Below are 20,459 nucleotides of genomic sequence, written 5' to 3' on the forward strand. Positions count from 1 at the left end.
TATCCTCAATAAGGGCGAGAGTCTCCGCTGTTAACGTACTTTTTACAACTCTTCATATCTTTTTAGATTCCCATGCCAAAGGGCAGCATTAGTCTTTTCCCTCCCCATGATAAATATTATAAATCCTCCCACAATTGAAAATCCATCACATAGATTTGCATAAGACGCAGCACTGAACACAATCAGTTTCATTTTCCTAACATCACCCAAAGATGAGAATTTCAAAACACACTGCTCCATTTTTAATTTTGTCAATGTTTTGTTTGCCGGAATGATTTCTTCAGCCTTGGGGTCGTTCATTTTAGTGTTCAATTCCAAAATACCAAAACTGACGTCTGGCCTTGTTTGTTTGCCTAGCCAATTGGGTTGCCCAATTAGACTTCTGAGTTCCTCTTTTTCTGTTTCAGAAGCTGCCGTATCTTTCTGGGAGGCCCTGCCATGACAAATTGCAATGGGATTGACGTTCTCTGAATAGGGTTGCTGATGCAAAAGAAAGTGTGATCCGCCCCGCCTCATTTCCAATCCAATGTACTTAAATGCACCAGAAGCCTGACTTCGAATTTTAAACTCTGTTCTGAGCCCATTAATGACAACTGTTTCAAACTGTTTCACTACTACCACCCCACAGCAAATCATCTACATGCATCATAAAGATGCTTGCAAGTTTTCCTCCATGGTGTCAATAAAACATTGCCAGGTCTGTTTCCAATGGAATACAGCCAAGCTTTAACAAAACTGACCTCACTGAGAAATACCAAACTCTGGAGGCATCATTTAAACCATATATGATTTATTTAGCTTCCAAAGAGTCCCTTCTGCGTTTGGCACCTCTTTTGGTGGATGGAGAAAAACTTCCCTTTGAAGTTGGAGTCCCTGCAAAAAAGCAGCTTTACTATCAATAGACTTACATTCCCAAGCATTTGTAGCTAATAGAGCTAAAAAAAATTGTCAGTTCGGCACTTGCCTTTATCAACTGAGGCATAGATTACAAAAGTAGGGAGGTCATGTTGAAGTTGTATAGAACTTTGGTGAGGCCACAGCTGGAGTACTGTGTGCAGTTCTGGTCGCCACATTATAGGAAGGATGTGATTACACTGGAGGGGGTGCAGAGGAGATTCACCAGAATGTTGCCTGGGATGAAACATTTAAGTTATGAAGAGAGGTTGGATAGACTTGGGTTGTTTTCGTTGGAGCAGAGAAGACTGAGGGGCAACCTGATCGAGGTGTACAAGATTATGAGGGGCATGGACAGGGAGCAGCTTAGTTGAAGGGTCACTCACAAGGGGGCATAAGTTCATGGTGAGAGGCAGGAGGTTTAGAGGAGGGATGTGAGGAAAAACATTTTTACCCAGAGGGTGGTGACGGTCTGGAATACACTGCCTGGGAGGATGGTGGAGGCGGGTTGCCTCACATCCTTTAAAAAGTACCTGGATGAGCACTTGGCACGTCATAATGTTCAAGGCTATGGGCCAAGTGCTGGTAAATGGGATTAGGTAGGTAGGTCAGGTGTTTCTCACGTGTCGGTGCAGACTCGATGGGGCAAAGGGCCTCTTCTGCACTGTGATTCTGAGAGTATAACTTTCCCTGCCATAGGTGAATCTACTCTATATTCCAGTCACCCAATTTTCTTTCAAACCCTCATGCCACCAGCCTGGCTTTAGCTTTATAAGTCCCATCAGGAAGCACCTTTTCCATGCATATCCATCTATGAGACAGAGCTGGTTGTCCCCTGTCTGACACCTCAGGGTATACCCCAAATTCTTTCCAACTATGTAGTTCTTGTTGTTTGGCATCCTTTATTAATTTATCATCTAATTTGTATGAAGCTACTAAGACTTCTCGATCACATGGGCTTCTGCTAAAGGAATTTTTGGGTTTCTATCAAAAACCAACTGATATGGACTGTAGCCCCCAACCATCTGCAGTGAATTCTTGGCATGGGTAGCCTCTGCTGGAGCTGATGTTAATTTACAGCTTGTCTATCCGTCAATATTTTACGAAGCATCTCATCTATAACCACGTGATTCCTTTCACATACTCCATAACTAAAGGGGCTTTCAGCTATGGTATTCATAACTATTATATTCATGTTTTCGCACATACCCCGAAACTTGTCATTAGCAAATTCCCCCCGATTATCAGTGAGGAATTTCACTGGTGGTCCCAATCTGGTCCCTATCCACTTCTTTATCACCTGATCCACAATTATTTTCTTTTCTTTACTGTATAGTACTGGCTAAACCTTGTTGTCAAATCTGCAAAATGTAAAATAAAAATGTTCTTTTCTTTATCCCACACCCTTAAATCCATCGCCACATCATCATTGAAATCCCTCGCTAAAGGTAGACTCACTATTGGTTGTTTCGGAGTCTCTCTGTATTTCTTACATATATCACATCTATCACTTATCTCCTCTAAGTTTAGCATACTCTCCATCCCTTATTCCTGCACCCTTAGCAAAATTTTTAATCTTTGATTAGAAAGATTGTCAAACTGCTGATACAATTTTAACACAATTTGCTTTTTGTCTTCCAAATTTCTATCCCTGGACGCTAATAATACTTCTTTAATCTCCTCAGTAGAAAAGTTAAGTTTCATTAAAGGAATATGGTGTCCAGATTGTGTAAATTGTAAATCGACAGGTTTTCCAAATACAATGGCCTTGTTATTTTCCATGTGCAGCTTTATTTGCGCTTTCTTCATCGATGGTCTGCTCAACAGTAAAGGTATTTCGCTAGACACTACATCCGTGCTGATGAAATGATTGACTCCAGCTATCTTACAGGGAATCACTACCCTTTTTAAAGATTTTAAAGGTTAAAGGGTATTATCATCTCCAAATCTAAAACTGGTGGAACTATCAAATTTTCCTCTACATTGGAGAGACCAAACGCAGACTGGGTGACCGCTTTGCAGAACACCTTCGGTCTGTCAGCAGGCATGATCCAGACCTCCCTGTCGCTTGCCATTTCAACACACCACCCTGCTCTCATGCCCACATGTCCGTCCTTGGCCTGCTGCAATGTTCCAGTGAAGCTCAACGCAAACTGGAGGAACAGCACCTCATCTTCCGACTAGGCACTTTACAGCCTTCCAGACCAAATATTGAGTTCAACAATTTCAGATCATGAACTCTGTCCTCCAACCCCACCCCCTTTTTTCCAATAATTTACATAGATTTTTGAATCTGTACCTTTTAGCCTACCCAGACTGTAGACGTGCAGTATCTAGCACTGTACAGTTGACGAGGACATTCATTATCTTCTTCTTCTTCTGAGTTTTCTGTCTCATGTTTAATCTCAAACACCTTATTATATCGTTTAGGGCAGTTCATTGCATAATGGTGTTTTGAATCGCATCTAAAACACCGATTGACCACACCCTGGGCATTTCTGGGGTTCAGACTTCTGTCATAAATCCCTAATTCTTTTCTCCTGCCATAATTGCCCAAGACGTTTCTGTCCTCATTTGTAACTAGAAACAATCTCCTTTCGTACTGATGCTTGAGTCCTGTTTCCAAACAATCTCGCCATCCCGTTAACAATGTATCCTCCATTTTCTGTCTTACCACCAAATGACTCATTTACGCCATGAATGCTGCCAGAAAGGAATGTTTTCCGAGGAACTTTTTTTTTTAAAAAGAGCTTCTGACATCTGTTCTAGCAGCATATGTCTTTCTTCAAACTTAACTCCTGTTAGAACTAGAAGCCTCTCCATATTCGATACTTTGGCAGTGTCTAGTAACTTGAATGCCAGCACCGATTGGGGAATTTTCTTCCACCTTTCTAAATTTGTCAAAATCGGGCCATTTGTAAGCACTTAATAAATCATCTTTTTGATAGCTCTTATCCATTAAATCTAATAAAGTTTCCAAATTTTCATCTGTGTCCAAATGCTCAGGCTCCAAAGATACTTTCCATCTTATTTTGGTTTCCTATGGTAGCGAAAGTGCCAAAGCCATCCCCTGTTTCTGCTTTCGCAAGGACGTAACCCGTGTCCACATGGTTACTTCATTTTTCCACTGGTCATATGTTTGGCACTCAGAAAACATCAGTGGGTAATCATACCCCGACACTCTACATTTTGATTCAACCTTTTTTTTTGGTTTTTTTTTTGAGTGACTCAAAAGCACTCTGCTCTTAAGGCGAAGTCCAAATACAGCCTTTTGTCCAAAGAAAGCTTAGTTTTCAATCTTCTTATTTACAAGCAGGAACCATCCTCTGCTACCACTGTTAGGTTCCAATAGTTGTTTAGAAATGAAGACCGAAACCAAGACAGACTCCTTCAGACAGAGTTTTATTGCTCATCATAAAACTCTCCATAGACCTCATTAGTCTCAGCTGTTATCCCTTTTAAACAACCAAGTGGGTACTTAGTTAAACAACCTAATAATTAGCAATTGAACTTCTTTAACTGTTTCTTTCTCTAACAGTGATATTCCCATGCTTCTGCTGCCCTTGTCTTGCTAGGTGTTAGGATTTGCAGGTTTGGAAGGTGTTGTCAAAGGAACCTTAGTGAGTTGCTGCAGTGCATCTTGTATATAGTACACACTGCTGCCACTGTATGTCAGTGGTGGAGGGGACGAATGTTTAAGTTGGTGAATGGGGTGCCGACTAAGCAGGTGGCTTTGTCCTGAAAGGTATTGGGCTTCTTCAATGTTATTGGAGCTGCACTCATCCAGGCTAGTGGAGAGTATTCCATCACACTCCTGATTTGTGCTTTGTAGGTGGTGGATAGGCTTTGGGGGGGTCAGGTGGTGAGGTGCTTACTGCATAATTCCCAGCCTCTGACCTCCTATTGTAGCTACAGTATTTATAAAGCTGGTCCAGTTCAGTTTCTGAAAACCCCCAGGATATGATAGTGGGGGATTCAGTGATGGTAATGTCATTGAATGTCAAGAGGAGATGGTTAGATTCTCTCTTGTAGGAGGTGGTCATAGCCTGGCACAGAAAACATCTGTAAATTTGTAGAATGGACATACAATTAGCAAATGAATTTCAATATAGGTAAGTATTGGGTATTACATTTTGGTAAGAAAAATAAGGAAGTCATATATTCCCTGGAAAGCAATAATCTGAATAGACTAGAAAAGCAAAGGGATCTGGGAGTACAAATACACAAATCACAAAAAATGGTGATGTTTGCCAATAAGGCCATTACAAAAGCAAACCAAGCACTGGGGTTATTTCTCGAGGGATAGATTTTAAAAGTAGAGAAGTTATGCTAAACTTGTATCAGATCTTGGTTAGACCACAATTGGAGTGCTGTGTACAGTTTTGGTTGCTATATTATATAGACAAAATATAGAGACAAATAAAGAAAAGCTGCAGCTGTTATGTTCAACCTGAGTAAGAGAATGTGGAACAATGGCAACCTGACTGAGAACACCGAACTGTGAGTCTACCAAGCTTGCATCCTCAGTGCACTCCTCTACAGCGATGAGACCTGGACAACATATGCTAGACAGGAGAAAAGGCTGAACAGTTTCCACCAGCTCTGTCTCAGACATATCCTCAGCATCGTTTGGCCAGACAAATGCACCAACTCAGGAGGTCTCCAAGTATGCTAATCCCATCAGCATACACTCATTGCTAAGCCAACAATGTCTGCACTGGCTTGGCCATGTTCATCTGATGTTCATAAAAGCAAAGATCTTCTACATGGTGAATTGGCCACTGGATCACAACCTCCTGGACATCAATGCCTCCACTACATGGAGACCTGTAAGCAAGATATGAGGTTTGTGGATATTGACAGGGACAACTGGAAGACAGTCGCTGACGGCCCTGACCTCTAGAGTCTGTTTGGAAGGGCACTAGAAGAGGCATGCAGAAACAAAAAGCTCAGCTGGCCATGCAATCCTTATAGGGGGCTTTAGGGGTGGATCCCCCAGTATATCTTTGGGGTCCCCCCCGTTATGGCCCCCGGAGCTCAGAAGTTATGGGCCAATACTTCCACGTGTGGGAAAGTGCAAAACTAGACACCAACAATATATAATAGTTACCAGGAAATCAAATAGGGAATTCAGAAGAAACTACTCCACTCAGAGGGTGGTGAAATGTGGAACTCATTACCACAAGCAAATAGTACTGATGTATTTAAGGGGTAGCTACATAAGCAGTTGAAGGAGAAGAAAATAGGGGGTTAGGCTGGTAAGAATTAGATTCAGAACTATGGGAGGTGGCCCCGTGGTGAGGATAAACACTAGCATGGACTGGTTGGACTAAATAGCTTGTTTCTGCACTGTATATTCTATGTAATAAGGACAAAGTTCTGTCAAGAAAAAGTAAGCAACAGCTGCATTTAAACAGTGGACCCCAGTTATCCAGTTGCCCTAAGAACAAATGCAGTCCTGCCTCATTCAGTCGCGAATGGTGGAGGGCAATTAAATAACTCACTGGAGGAGGCGGCTCCACAAATATCCCTATCCTCAGTGGGGGAGCCCAGCACATCAGTGCAAAAGATAAGACTGAAGCATTTGCAACACTCTTGAGCCAGAAGTGCCTCCTCCTCCTCACAGATGCCAGTCTTCAGCCAATTTGATTCACTCCACATGATATCAAGCTGCTGAGGGCACTGAATTGTACAAAGGCTATGGGGCCAATTAGCACCCCATCAATCCACTCTCCATTATCAGTAAAGTGATGGAAGTGGTCATCAACAATGCTATCAAGCAGCACTTGCTCAGCAATAACTTGCTCACTGATGCTCATTTTGGGTTCTGCCAGGGACTCTCAGCTCCTGACCTCATTACAGTCTTGCTTCAAACGTGGGCAAAAGAGCTGAACTCAGGAGGAGATGAGAGTGACTGCCCTTGACATAAAGGCAGCATTTTACCGAGGGTGGCATCAAGGGGCCCTAACAAAACTGGAGTCAATGGGAATCAGGGAGAAAACTCTCTGCTGGTTGGAGTCATACCTAGCACAAGGGAATATGGTTGCGGTTGTTGGAGGTCAATCATCTCAGTTCAAGGATATCACTGCAGGAGTTCCTCAGGGTAGTGTCCTAGGCATAATCATCTTCAGCTGCTTCATGAATGACCTTCCTTCCATCATAAGGTCAGAAGTGGGGATGTTCGCTGATGATTGCACAATGTTCAACGCCATTTGCGACTCCACAGATACTGAAGCAGTCCATGTCCAAATGCAGCAAGACCTGAACAATATCCAGGCTTGGACTGACAAGTAGCAAGTAACAACTGCACCACATAAGTGCGAGGCATTGACCATCTCCAACAAGAGAAAATCTAACCATCAGCCCTTGACAGTCAATGGTATTACAATTGCTGAATCCCCCACTATCAACATACTGGGGGTTACCATTGACAGAAACTGAACTGGACTAGCCACATAAATACTGTGGCTACATGAGCAGGTCAGAAGCTAGGAATCCTGCAGTGAGTATCTCACCTCCTGGCTCCCCAAAGCCTGTCCATCATCTACAAGGCACAAGTCAGGAGTGTGATGGAATATTCTCCACTTGCCTGGATGAGTGAAGCTCCAACAACACTCAAGACATTTGACACCACCCAGTACAAAGCAGCCCGCTTGATTAGCACCCCATCCACAAACATTCACTTCCTCCACCACCAGCACACAGTGGCAGCATTGCATTGCATTTTTTAGATGGTACACAGAAATTCACCAAACCCCCTTAGACAGCACCTTCCAAACCCACAACTACAACCATCTGGGAGGACAAGGGCAGCAGATGGATGGAAACACCACCACCTGGAAGTTCCTTCCAAGCCACGCACTATCCTGACTTGGAAATATATCGCCGTTCCTTCACTGTCGTTGGGTCAAAATCCTGGAATTCCCTCCCTAACTGCACTGTGAGTCTATCTACACCACACGGACTGCAGTAGTTCAAGGCGACAGCTCACCACCACCTTCTCAAGGGCAATTAGGAAAGGGCAATAAATGCTGGTCTAGCCAGCAATGCCCACATCCCATGAAATGAGTAAAAAAAAGTGCAACCATTCATCCAGCCATAAGATTAGTAGCCTTTCACCTAACAGTAATCCCTCCTGTCCCATCTGATGTGACATATCTGTCATTGGGGGGCACATCCATGTCCGGCGATAACTCACAGTCCCCGTCTTTGTGTGGTTCAGTGTTCCCTGCTTGAATCTTCTGTACTCTCATTACCTCTGTTGAGCAAATGTTCCAGGACTAATTCTGTGGCATGTTCAAAGCAAACACTTGAATAATTCCAACCCGGTATCAATTCTCATCTTTCCCAGTGTCCCAGCCAATATTTATCCCTCAACCAACATCCACAAAAAATGATTATCTGGTTAACATCATATTGTTTGTGAGACCTTTCTATGTGTAAATTGGCTGCGCAGCTCCTATATTACTTCACTTCAAAAAGTACTTGATTGGTTGTAAAGCACTTAAGGCACCATACAAGTGCAAAAAAAATATTCAGGCTGTCATCTTGGAAAGATCAGACGGCAACAGCATGGTCATGGGGAGAGGGAACTCAAAGGCATTGCTGATTGAAAAAATTATACTTTTTCTGAAACATTTGGAATGTTCATTTTCTGATCTACTTTATTTGTAGCCTGATTGCAGCACCTTTCTACTCACTACAACCCACACGAAGGTAGTCAGTAGTATCTGCGACAACCTGCAGTTGCCTGTGCTGAATAACACCATACCTGGTCACACTAATCAATCAGATATTTCTGGGATTTGTAGCTCAGTTCTACATACTGTTAAAGATACCAGCTAGCTTGACACACAGAACTGATATGTGCAGAGTAATGAAAGATGCAGGGCTGATTGTTTATCTAAATTGCAACTGTTCTTGATGCAAATGCTGCTAAGCTGGCATGGAATTTCAATATTTGTTACAAGTGACAAAAGAATGTGACCTGTGAAACCAAGGTCTTGTATGTGACGCTTGATAGAACTAGCATCCATCGCTCAGTCACATGGCTATATGCTCCACTAAGTGGAGTATTAATTAATTTGCTTAAGAAAATCAGCAGTGTACATAAAATTAAAAATGTAACATTCAGAGATATTATCTGAAAATGATGTAAAGCAGAAAAAAACCTCCAGTGCACATTTAATTATGAAAATACTTACATTTATATAGCACCTTTCATGATCACCAGATGTTTCAAAAGGCTTCACAGTCAACAAAGTCCTTTTGAAGTTTAATCACTGCTGCAATGTAGGCAATATGGCAGCTAATTTATGCACAGCAAGGTCCCAAAACAGCAGTAATGACCAGATAATTTGTTTTTGTAATGTTGAATGTGGGATAAGTGTTGGCCAGGACAGTGGGGATAATGCCCCTGCTCTTCTTTGAAATAGTGCCACAGGATCTTCTACATCCACCTGACAACACCTCCAATAGTGCACCACACTCTCAGTACTGTGCTGCAGTGTCTGTCCTGATTTTTGTGCTCAAGTCCTGGAGTGGCACTTGAACCCATAACCTTCTGACTCAGAGGCAAGAGTGCTACCAACTGAGCCATAACTAACGAAAGCAGACTGCATCTAGCACATCTCCATGCGTGAGTCATATTGTGGAAGTGAGATTTGTAGATTAATGTGCTGACCTCAACAATGGGAAGTATCAGTGCATTTTAGTGCTGTTTTGACAAAAGATGTTTTTTCCTCCTGCCTAGGTGTTGGCATCAAGAACTCCATGGTTATGTGCAGCATCAGTTACATATATCTTTAATCTCTCTTTCCTTAGAATTGATCAGAACAGTGAACAATAAAATTTATTCACCCCTAGAGTCCAGTTCTGAAACCAGCCCAGGACTCCCACTATCAACATCTTTGGAGTCACCATTGGACAGAAGCTTAACAGAACAAACTATATTAACACCATTTCAGAACAAGACAGAGACTGTGATAAGTGGCCCACCTCCTGTCTCCTCACAATCTCTCTACCATCTACAAGATTCAAGTCAACAGTGTAATGGGAAATCCATCATAAACCTGGATGGGTGCAGCTGTAACAATGTTCAAGAAGTCTGATGTCATCTATGTTAGATCATTTTGTTTGATCAGTCACTAGACTCAATATCCATGCCCTCCACTACTGGAGTGCTATGATTGCAATATGAAAGATCTACAGGAGAAACCCAACAACACTACCCTGCCATGAAATATTTATCTCCATGAAGTTCAAGAGTAGCAATTTAATATGAACACCACATCCACCAAGCTATACACCATTGTGACTTAGACATATATCACCATTCCTTCATTGCTGCTAGGTCAGTATCCTGAAATTCCTTATGTAATACCATTATAGCAGCATCATTATCAAAAGAACTGTTAGAAATGGGGGAATCAAACTCCAGATTTGGTTCACTTGGCAGGAAAGGAACTGAGCTGGAAGCTTGGAATTGCTGATTTCCCCAGTCTGACAACCCAGTTGTCAATCGCACTGAGCCTGCAGGCCAAACCCGGAGCCCAAAGGTGGTTTTGGGAGCAAAATGGAGGCAGTCTGAAGTCACATTGGCCAGCCCACCTGCCCCTTCCCCCACCAATTGGATCCACCACTAAAAATGAGCATCATAAAAATCTGAATCAATCCTTAATCAAGGATTGCCAATTAATAGAATGCATTTCCAGACACATATTTCAGTTGCAAATACAAAGTAACAATGAGGCAAATATAATTTGCTGTTATTTATGTGCAAGTGCAACAGCAACTTTTGCTGAGGGCAAATGCACAATTAAATGCAGAACTCCAGAAGTTGCTGTCCAAAACACACACTCTGCCAATAGCTTTACATCTTGCTAACTGTCTTACCATTGAAATGCATTGAAAGGTGTGAAGTTGTATTTGCCCAATAGATAGTAACAAAACTTGCCACAAAAGTTAAGTTTTGTCTATTCTAGCCAAAGTATTCTTTTAATGATGTGATGAGCGTTAGTTACTGTCAACCTCTCTGGCATTGAAAATTAACTAACACAAGTGTGAATATCATTCTTCAGGTTTTCATTTTTGTTGGAGATTTTAAAATATCAAATTTTAAATATTTTATTTTTAAAAAAACTTTTCCTTTGTGTCCTTTTTACACTATCAAATCTTTCTTTCACTCTTTTTATTTATTTTTCTATTCCTGATTTTACATTAAATTCACTCACTAAATTACATTTACTTCTCTGTCTTTGCATTGTTTATTTCAAAATCCTTCAGTCTGATTTGTTAAGGAAATACCCCGTAACTTGCCCTGTTCATTTACATCCCAAATGTCTGGTTTGCCTTGCTGCAATGTTATCACCTCAAACATTCAACAACTTGCCACACAAAAATTTTAAAAACTAAAAAAGCATGGGCATGTCTAACTGACTGTGGATACCATTAATTGGCCTATCACAGCAAATTATAGCCCAATGTCTTGAATTACAGTCATGAATTCCCATTAGGTACAGGGTGCTTTTGCAGTTGGACTCTAGAAGTGTTCCTGCACATGCATCTTTCCATGTATGCATTCAGGCCAAAGCAATTGTTCCCTCTAATGTAGCAGCATAATGGATGTACATCTTACCATTAATGTTGGTTCCATGATGACACTTGGATATTACAATACATATGTCATCCTGTATCTTTCTTTCAATATGCCTTCCATTCAATTGCAAACTCTTACTTCTTGTAACAAAAGAGAAAGAATGTACATAGGTGAGAAAACTTCAAAATCTTTGGCTGCCCAGCTCAAATGAAGCAAAAGCTCTGCTTATTTTAAGTCGTCTGCCTGGCAAAACTAGATAGGTGACCAAAATCCCCTTTACATGTAACACATTGAAAAACAGGGTTTGAAAGTGGACAAACAAAATGTAAAGAAAGCTCTTTAATTATGAAAATGTAAATGCATCTTGAAGCAATTAAAAAGACAAGGCAATTTGAAACAGGCTGTGAAACTTACACAGCAGTAGTTTGTTGATAAACCAATTCAGTGCAGCACGAGACAGAACTCAGATTTAGGTGAACAATTTCTTCCAATGTGTTCCTGATTGTAGCTATAATTCAAGAGCCAACTTATATCACTTTTGTACTTCTACAAGTACTTAGTTAGAGAAGAACATTGTTAGAGTGGGCTTACTTCTCCAGGTAGTGAGATGCTTGGCATGAGTATTCTAAAACCAATGGTGAAAAAAAATATATTTTAACATATATGAATAAGGTGTTCAAATAAATGAGTATGAATTGTTTGATTTGAGGTATGCACAGAGAAGAGAGCAGTTTGTCAGAATTAGAATGACCTTTGAGTAGGCTTTTACTGGTTACTGTGTAACCACATTCATTAAACAGAGGATCAGGCAAATGTGTAAACAATCTTCTGTCTATTGAACTCTTTTTAAAAAATGTAATACAAATTTAAAATATTTATTTATTAAAATCATTCTGGTAGCAGAACAGATGTGAACAGATTTAGACCAGAGAATGATTGCATACAAAATTCAGGTTAATACAAAGCATGAAAATCAAAAAAGCTTACCGGCTTTAAGCGTTGGGTTGAGTCAGTGCGTTCAGATAAAAATGAACCTTAGACTTGAGTGATTCCAAGCATAATAACAGCAAATTGAAGTAGCGTATAGTTTGACTAGAGCATTCCGTACCAGATTCTTCCAACGAGTGATCTTGACTAACTGGTTTTTCTCAGTAGTTACTGGAAACTTAACTTGAATGCCACTATTGTCGGTTTGAAACAATGCAGGACAGATTTATTTACTTTACACACATTGCAGACTCATGCCTGAAGGTAAAGGTCTCAATTTATGCCTGATCATCGTTAAGTAGGATTGCTTCACTGAAATTGTCAGAACAACACTACCACAAAACTATTCGGATAAAGTTTGTCCCGTATTTATCAAAGTGCTTTATTCTGTAATTCAAGAATATGTGAGACAACAATAAAGGAGGAAAATAAAAGGTACATTCTGTGCCTGAACCAAAATATGACGATCAAAATTTAGTTAACGTACATCTATTTTCCAAATCCTTTGAGATCCCTGCAATTTTTTTGGGTTTGCTTCCAACAGTTCCTTGCAGCTCATCCAGGTTAGAGTTATTTGCAGGATCAGAGGGTGGGGACTTAATTTGCATGGGTCAGGTGGGTACAAGTGCTACTATACTACTACCCTGTTCATGTTTGTTTGGAAATTCTTGGATTCCCCTCCCTCCCAATCCGAACCATTCATGAAGAGGTATGCCAAAATTAACAGATTTAAAAGGAACAGATAACTAAATGGTATAAAAGCAACAACAAAAAGAAAATCAGAAACTCCGTTGCACCCAGAACAAGTCAACATTCGCTTAAGAAAACTTGCTGAGAAAGTGCAGGTGTCTAAAATGCACCTGCTTTAAACCTGCTCTGGGCAAACAGCAGTAAGTCTTTGCTTACAATGTGTTCCTGAAAAGTACAACTTTAAGTGAAACAACTTTAAGCAAATCAGGTTTTCCCATTAGAACCAATGTAAAAGCTGTGTTTTAAGCTCTGACGGATATTTCACATCAGAAAAAAACACAGTGAATAACATAACATTGCTAAATTCCGATATTTGTACATGAAATAACTTTCAAAAGAATAAAAATTTTAAAATATAAAGAAATATGCGAACTTTTACTCCTTGCTGCCGGCTCGCCGCCTCCCTCCCTCCCTCGCCGGCCCTCCTCAGGCTGGCCGCCTCCCTCCCTCCCTCGCCGGCCCTCCTCCTCCTCCCTCCCTCGCCGGCCCTCCTCCACCTCCCTCCCTCCATTGCTGGCCCCCCTCCTCCTCCCTCCCTCCCTCACCAGCCCACGTCCTCCTCCCTCCCTCCCTCCCTTGCCGGCCCTCATCCTCCTCCCTCCCTCCCTCGCCGGCACTCCTCCTCCTCCCTCCCGCCCTCCCTCGCCGGCCCTCATCCTCCTCCTCCTCCTCCCTCCCTCCCTCGCCGGCCCTGCTCCTCCTCCTCCTCCTCCCTCCCTCCCGACCTCCCTCGCCGGCCCTCCTCCTCCTCCTCCTCCTCCTCCCTCCCTCACTGGCCCTCCTCCTCCTCCTCCTCCCTCCCTCGCCGGCCCTCCTCCTCCCTCCCTCCCTCGCCGGCCCTCCTCCTCCCTCGCCGGCCTTCCTCCTCCTCCCTCCCTCGACGGCCCTCCTCCTCTTCCTCCTCCCTCCCTCCCTCGCCGGCCCTCCTCCTCCTGCTCCTCCCTCCCTCACCGGCCCTCCTCCTCCTCCGCCTTCCCTCCCTCGGCAGCCCTCCTCCTCCACCTCCTCCCTCCCTCGCCGGCCCTCCTCCTCCTCCTCCTCCCTCCCTCACCGGCCCTCCTCCTCCTCCCTCCCTCACTCGCCGGCCCTCCTCCACCTCCTCCACCTCCTCCTGCTCCTCCCTCCCTCACCGACCCTCCTCCTCCTCCTCCTCCCTCCCTCCCTCGCCGGCCCTCCTCCTCCTCCTCCTCCTCCCTCCCTCCCTCGCCGGCCCTCCTCCTCCTCCTCCTCCTCCTCCTCACTCCCTCCCTCGCCAGCCCTCCTCCTCCTGCTCCCTCACCGGTCCTCCTCCTCCTTCCCTCCCCGGCCCTCCTCCACCTCCTCCTGCTCCTCCCTCCCTCGCCGGCCCTCCTCCTCCTCCTCCTCCTCCTCCCTCCCTCCCTCGCCGGCCCTCCTCCTCCTCCCTCCCTCCCTCGCCGGCCCTCCTCCTCCTCCCTCCCTCCCTCCCTCGCCGGCCCTCCTCTTTCTCCCTCCCTCCCTCGCCGGCCCTCCTCCTCCTCCCTCCCTCCCTCGCCGGCCCTCCTCCTCCTCCCTCCCTCCCTCCCTCGCCGGCCCTCCTCCTCATCCTCCTGCCTCCCTCACTCGCCGGCCCTCCTCCTCCTCCTCCTCCCTCCCTCCCTGCCTCGCCGGTCCTCCTCCTCCTCCCTCCTACTCCCTCCCACGCTCCCTCCCTCCCTCGCCGTCCCTCCTCCTCCTCCCCCTCCCTCCCTCCCTCGCCGTCCCTCCTCCTCCTCCTCCTCTCCTCCCTCCTCCTCCTCCTCCTCCCTCTCCCTCCCTCCTCCTCCTCCCTCTCCCTCCCTCCTCCTCCTCCTCCCTCTCCCTCCCTCCTCCTCCTCCTCCCTCTCCCTCCTCCTCCCCCTCCCTCCCTCCTCCTCCCCCTCCCTCCCTCCTCCTCCCTCCCTCCTCCTCCCTCCCTCCTCCTCCCTCTCCCCACTTCCCTCACCGGCCATCCTCCTCCTCCTCCTCCACCCACCCTCCCTCGCCGTCTCTCCTCCTCCTCCTCCCTGTCCCGCCCTCCCTCACCGGCCCACCCCTCCTCCTCCCTGTCCCGCCCTCCCTCACCGGCCCACCCCCTCCTCCTCCTCCTCCCTCCCTCCCTCGACGGCCCTCCTCCTCCTCCTTCCTCCCTCCTTTGCTGGCCCACCTCCTCCTCCTCCCTCCCTCCCTCGCCGGCCCTCCTCCTCCCTCCCTCCCTCGCCGGCCCGCCTCCTCCCCCTCCCTCCCTCACTGGCCCGCCTCCTCCCCCTCCCTCCCTCACCGGCCCGCCTCCTCCCCCTCCCTCCCTCGCCGGCCCTCCTCCTCCTCCTCCCTCCCTCTCTCGCCGGCCCTCCTCCTACTCCGTCCCTCCCTCGCCGGCCCTCCTCCTCCTCCCTCGCCGGCCCTCCTCCTCCTCCTCCTCCTCCTCCCCCCTCCCTCCCTCGCCGGCCCTCCTCCTCCTCCTCCTCCTCCTTCCTCCCTCCCTCCCTCGCCGGCCCTCCTTCTCCTCCTCCTCCTTCCTCCCTCCATCGCCGGCCCTCCTCCTCCTCTCTCCCTCCCTCCCTCGCCGGCCCTCCTCCTCCCTCCCCGGCCCTCCTCCTCCTCCCTCCCTCGCTCCCTCGCCGGCCCTCCTCCTACTCCCTCCCTCGGCGGCCCTCCTCCTCCTCCTTCTCCCTCCCCGGCCCTTCTCCTCCTCCTCCCTCCCTCGCCGGCCCTCCTCCTCCTCCCTCCCTCCCTCGCCGGCCCTCCTCCTCCTCCTCCTCCCTCCCTCCCTCGCCAGCCCTCCTCCTCCTCCTCCCTCGCCGGCCCTCCTCCTCCTCCTCCTCCCTCCCTCCCTCCCTCGCCGGCCCTCCTCCTCCTCCTCCCTCCCTGCCTCGCCGGCCATCCCCCTCCTCCCTCCCTCGCCGGCCCTCCTCCTCCTCCTCCTCCTCCCTCCATCCCCGGCCCTCCTCCGCCTCCCTCCCTCCCTCCCCGGCCCTCCGTCTCCTCCCTGACTCCCTCCCTCCCTCCACGGCCCTACTCCTCCTCCCTCCCCGGCCCTCCTCCTCCTTCCTCCCTCGCTCCCACGCCGGCCCTCCTCCTCCTCCCCCCTCACTCTCTCCCCAGCCCTCCTCCTCTTCCTCCTCCCTCCCTCGCCGGCCCTCTTCCTCCTCCCTCCCTCGCCAGCCCTCCTCCTCCTCCCTCCCTCCTTCGCCGGCCCTCCTCCTCCCTCCCTCCCTCCTTCGCCGGCCCTCCTCCTCCCTCCCTCGCTCGCCGGCTCTCCTCCTGCTCCTCCCTCTCCAGCCCTCCTCCTGCTCCTCCCCCTCTCCCTCGCCGGCCCTCCTCCTCCCTCCTCCTCCTCCCTCCCTTGCTGGCCCTCCTCCTCCTCCTCCCTCCCTCCCTCGCCGGCCCTCCTCCACCTCCTCCTCCTCCCTCCCTCGCCGGCCCTCTTCCTCCCTCCTTCTCCGGCCCTCCTCCTCCTCCTCCTCCCTCCCTCCCTCCTTCCTCCCTGGCACTCCTCCTCCTCCTCCTCCCTCCCTCCCTCGCCGGCCCTCCTCCTCCTCCTCCTCCCTCCCTCCCTCGCCGGCCCTCCTCCTCCTCCCTCCCTCCCTCGCTGGCCCTCCTCCTCCCTCCCTCCCTCGCCGGCCCTCCTCCTCCTCCCTCCCTCCTTCGCCGGCCCTCCTCCTCCTCCTCCTCCCTCCCTCCCTCGCTGGCCCTCCTCCTCCCTCCCTCCCTCGCCGGCCCTCCTCCTCCTCCCTCCCTCCTTCGCCGGCCCTCCTCCTCCTCCTCCTCCCCCCTCCCTCCCTCCTTCGCCGGCCCTCCTCCTCCCTCCCTCGCTCGCCGGCTCTCCTCCTGCTCCTCCCTCTCCGGCCCTCCTCCTGCTCCTCCCTCTCTCCCTCGCCGGCCCTCCTCCTCCCTCCTCCTCCCTCCCTTGCTGGCCCTCCTCCTCCTCCCTCCCTCCCTCCCTCGCCGGCCCTCCTCCACCTCCTCCTCCTCCCTCCCTCGCCGGCCCTCTTCCTCCCTCCTTCTCCGGCCCTCCTCCTCCTCCTCCTCCTCCCTCCCTCCCTCCTTCCTCCCTGGCACTCCTCCATCCTCCTCCTCCCTCCCTCCCTCGCGGCCCTCCTCCTCCTCCTCCTCCTCCTCCTCCCTCCCTCACCGGCCCTCCTCCTCCTTCTCCTCCCTCCCTCGCCAGCCCTCCTCCTCCTCCCCCTCCTTCCCTCGCCGGACCTCCTCCTCCTCCTCCTCCACCACCCTCCCTCGTCGGCCCTCCCTCGTCCTTCCCTCCCTCACCCGCCCTCCTCCTCCTCCCTCCCTCGCCGGCCCTCCTCCCTCCCTCGCCGGCCCTCTTCCTACTCCCTCTCTCCCTCGCCGGCCCTCCTCCTCCCCCTCCCTCGCCGGCCCTCCTCCTCCTCCCTCCCTCCCTGGCCCTCATCCTCCTCCTCCTCCTCCCTCCCTCGAGGGCCCTCCTCCTCATCCTCCTCCCTCCCTCCCTGGCCCTCCTCCTCCTCCTACTCCCTCCCAACCTCCCTCCCTCGCCGGCCCTCCTCCTCCTCCTCCTCCTCCTCCTCCCTCCCTCCGCCGGCCCTCCTCCTCCCTCCCTCCCTCACCGGCAATCCTCCTCCGCCTTCCCCCCCTTGCCGGCCCTCCTCCTCCTCCCTCCCTCCCTCGCCGGCCCTCCTCCTCCTCCTCCTCCCTCCCTCCCTCGCCGGCCCTCCTCCTCCTCCTCCTCCCTCCCTCCCTCGCCGGCCCTCCTCCTCCTCCTCCTCCCTCCCTCCCTCGCCAGCCCTCCTCCTCCTCCTCCTCCCTCCCTCGCCCTCCTCCTCTTTCTCCCTCACCGGCCCTCCTCCTCCTCCTCCCTCCCTCCCTCGCCGGCCCTCCTCCTCCTTCCCTCGCCGGCTCTCCTCGGGCTCGCCGCCTCTCTCCCTCACCCCCTCTCTTACTCACCAACCCTCGGGCCCGCACCCTCTCCCACTCGCCAACCCTCAAGCTCACCCCCTCTCTTACGCTCGCTAACCCTCGGACATGCCCCCTCGCTGATCCTCGGGCTTGCACCCCTCGGGCTCACCCCCTCTCCTGATCCCTGACCCTTGGGTTTGCCTCCCCTACTGCTCACCGCTTCTCCTGCTTGCTGACCCTCTGGTCACTGATGATCCTGCTCACCAAACCTTCTGCTCACCATAAATCATGGTCCCTGACCCTCCCTATTGACAGCCCTCTGTGTCACACAATCTCCTGCTTTCTGCCTCTCCTGCTCACCGCTTTGCTCTCCTGTGCCCTTACTATGAATGAGGGCTCAGGACTTGAGCACCGAGAGGCAAGAGCAGTTCTGACTTGCAGCATTGCACAGGTAACCCACAACCTGGAGAGGCGGAAAGAGGGTGGGTCAGCAAAAGGGAGGATCGGCAGCGACTGGGTTTGTTGGTGAGAGGGAAGGTTGACAGCAACTGGGAGGAGTGGTAACAGGACAGGTCGGCAGTGACCATGAGGGTTGGTGAAAAGAAGGGTCGGAGAGAGAGGGGGTCTACGAGAAGGAGGGTCGGCAGCAATCAGAAGGGTCGATGAGACGGAAGGTCGCAAGTTCCCAGGAGAGTCAGTGAAAATATAAAAGTATGAACATTAATCACATGCAGCTTCCTTCAGGCTCAGGTGATGCCAGCAGCCTGTGTCTGTCTGGAAGGGTTAGGGAGCAAAAGAGACTGCTCCAAAATGGCGCCCATCGGATCATGCGACCCTATGTCAAACCCAGTGGGAAATGACGTAAAAACAAAATTCCTGATGTTAAACATGAATACTGGCCCTATTAACTGACCAATGTTAAAGCGGAACACTTGAAATGGGGCCACTTACCATGGGACTTACTGTATTCAAACTAAGGTGCGAGTAAAGTAAGTAACATCACAACTTCACAATCAAGGTAGTGATAAATTGACCTGCTTAAATAAAAATGTATCTGTGACCTGCTTTTTCCACCTGTTGACAATTGAGTGAGCCATGTTACTGGATGTCCTCAGTGGAAACCTGCAGTTATTTCATGGCATAAAATTTCAGGGATGGTAACCTTCACATCCACTGACAGCACAGTATCTACAATAGAGGTGTAATGCAGGGCAGGTTGCAGTATGTGGCCTTTCTCACTGCTGGCTTCCCTTTTGTTCGCTATCACAAGCACTGCTTCTTGGTCAAGTAGAGTGAGGTGTGCCTTGTTCCATATATTTAGCAGAAGGGTAAGCATTGGATGGATGGACCAAAGCCCTCCTGTAGTGTTTGACAAAATCCGTTCCCTCTTGATTTCTCCTCTCCCTTCTTCCTCCAGAAGAAGCACAGATAGAGAGGTTTTTCTAATGCAAATTCCATGCCCTTTGTAGTATAATTGAGGTGACAAAATCGAAGGGCTCTAAACAAAGATGGTAAGATAGATGCTGAAACAATAGTCAATAGCAAGGGGAAAAAAACAGGATTCAAAAATAATTGCAAAATAGGGAAATTACAAGTAAATATTTAAGTCTGCCTCTTCCGATATCTAGTGATGCTGGTATTTGTTTTACAAAATTACATTGTGTGACATCGCCACATAATTACCGCCTGATTTAATTACACTTGCCTACATTTGAGCAGACACCTCCACTAACTGACATAATTTCCACTGGAACATGCAGCCAGCCATTTTCCTGTTTACCTGCTCAAAGACTCCCACTAAATCCGTCAAGATATGAAGATAAATCCTGACTTAAAAGCTGCATATTCCAATGGAAATGATCACATATCCTTTTTTTGTGGTCCACCATCTCCACTATTGAACTTGGCATTCCTGTATTGTAGAAGATGCAACAGGCAACAAAGTAATCATCACAAACATTTTTCGGAATCTAAGATAAAAGCAAAATACTGCGGATGCTGGAAATCTGAAACGAAAACAAAAATTGCTGGAAAAACTCAGCAGGTCTGACAGTATCTGTGGAAAGACAGAGTTAACGTTTTGAGTCCGTACGACTCTTCTTCAGAACTAAAGAGAAGTAAAAATGTGGTGAAATGTAGACTGTTTAAGACAGTCTATATTATAGCAGTACTTAAACATACTGAAACAGTACATATTTCACCATATCTTTACTTTAGTTCTGAAGAAGAGACATACGGACTCGAAACGTTAACTCTGTCTTTCTCTCCACAGATGCTGTCAGGCTTGCTGAGTTTTTCCAGCAATTTTTGTTTTTGTTTCTTAGGAATTTATTTTGATCTACTATGTGCAATATTTAAGCAATAAAAGCACATTTTGATG

General features: G+C 48.5%; 1 protein-coding gene across 5 annotated transcripts in view; it reads right to left on the bottom strand.

Annotated features, from left to right (window-relative positions):
• arhgef37 (Rho guanine nucleotide exchange factor (GEF) 37) overlaps positions 1-20,459 on the bottom strand; it is a 170,137-nt gene that overhangs the window by 115,482 nt on the left and 34,196 nt on the right. Inside the window, exon 1 of one of the 5 annotated variants that reach the window (XM_078550728.1) lies at positions 11,531-11,625. The exons of the other annotated variants lie outside the window; for them this stretch is intronic. The gene's annotated coding sequence lies outside the window, so the exon portion shown is untranslated. Of the gene's footprint in view, positions 1-11,530; positions 11,626-20,459 lie in introns of those variants that run through there. 5 annotated transcript variants of the gene reach the window in all.

This window comes from Cetorhinus maximus, chromosome 10, assembly GCF_964194155.1.
Source record: "Cetorhinus maximus chromosome 10, sCetMax3.hap1.1, whole genome shotgun sequence".
In the NCBI taxonomy this organism is placed as follows: domain Eukaryota; kingdom Metazoa; phylum Chordata; class Chondrichthyes; order Lamniformes; family Cetorhinidae; genus Cetorhinus; species Cetorhinus maximus.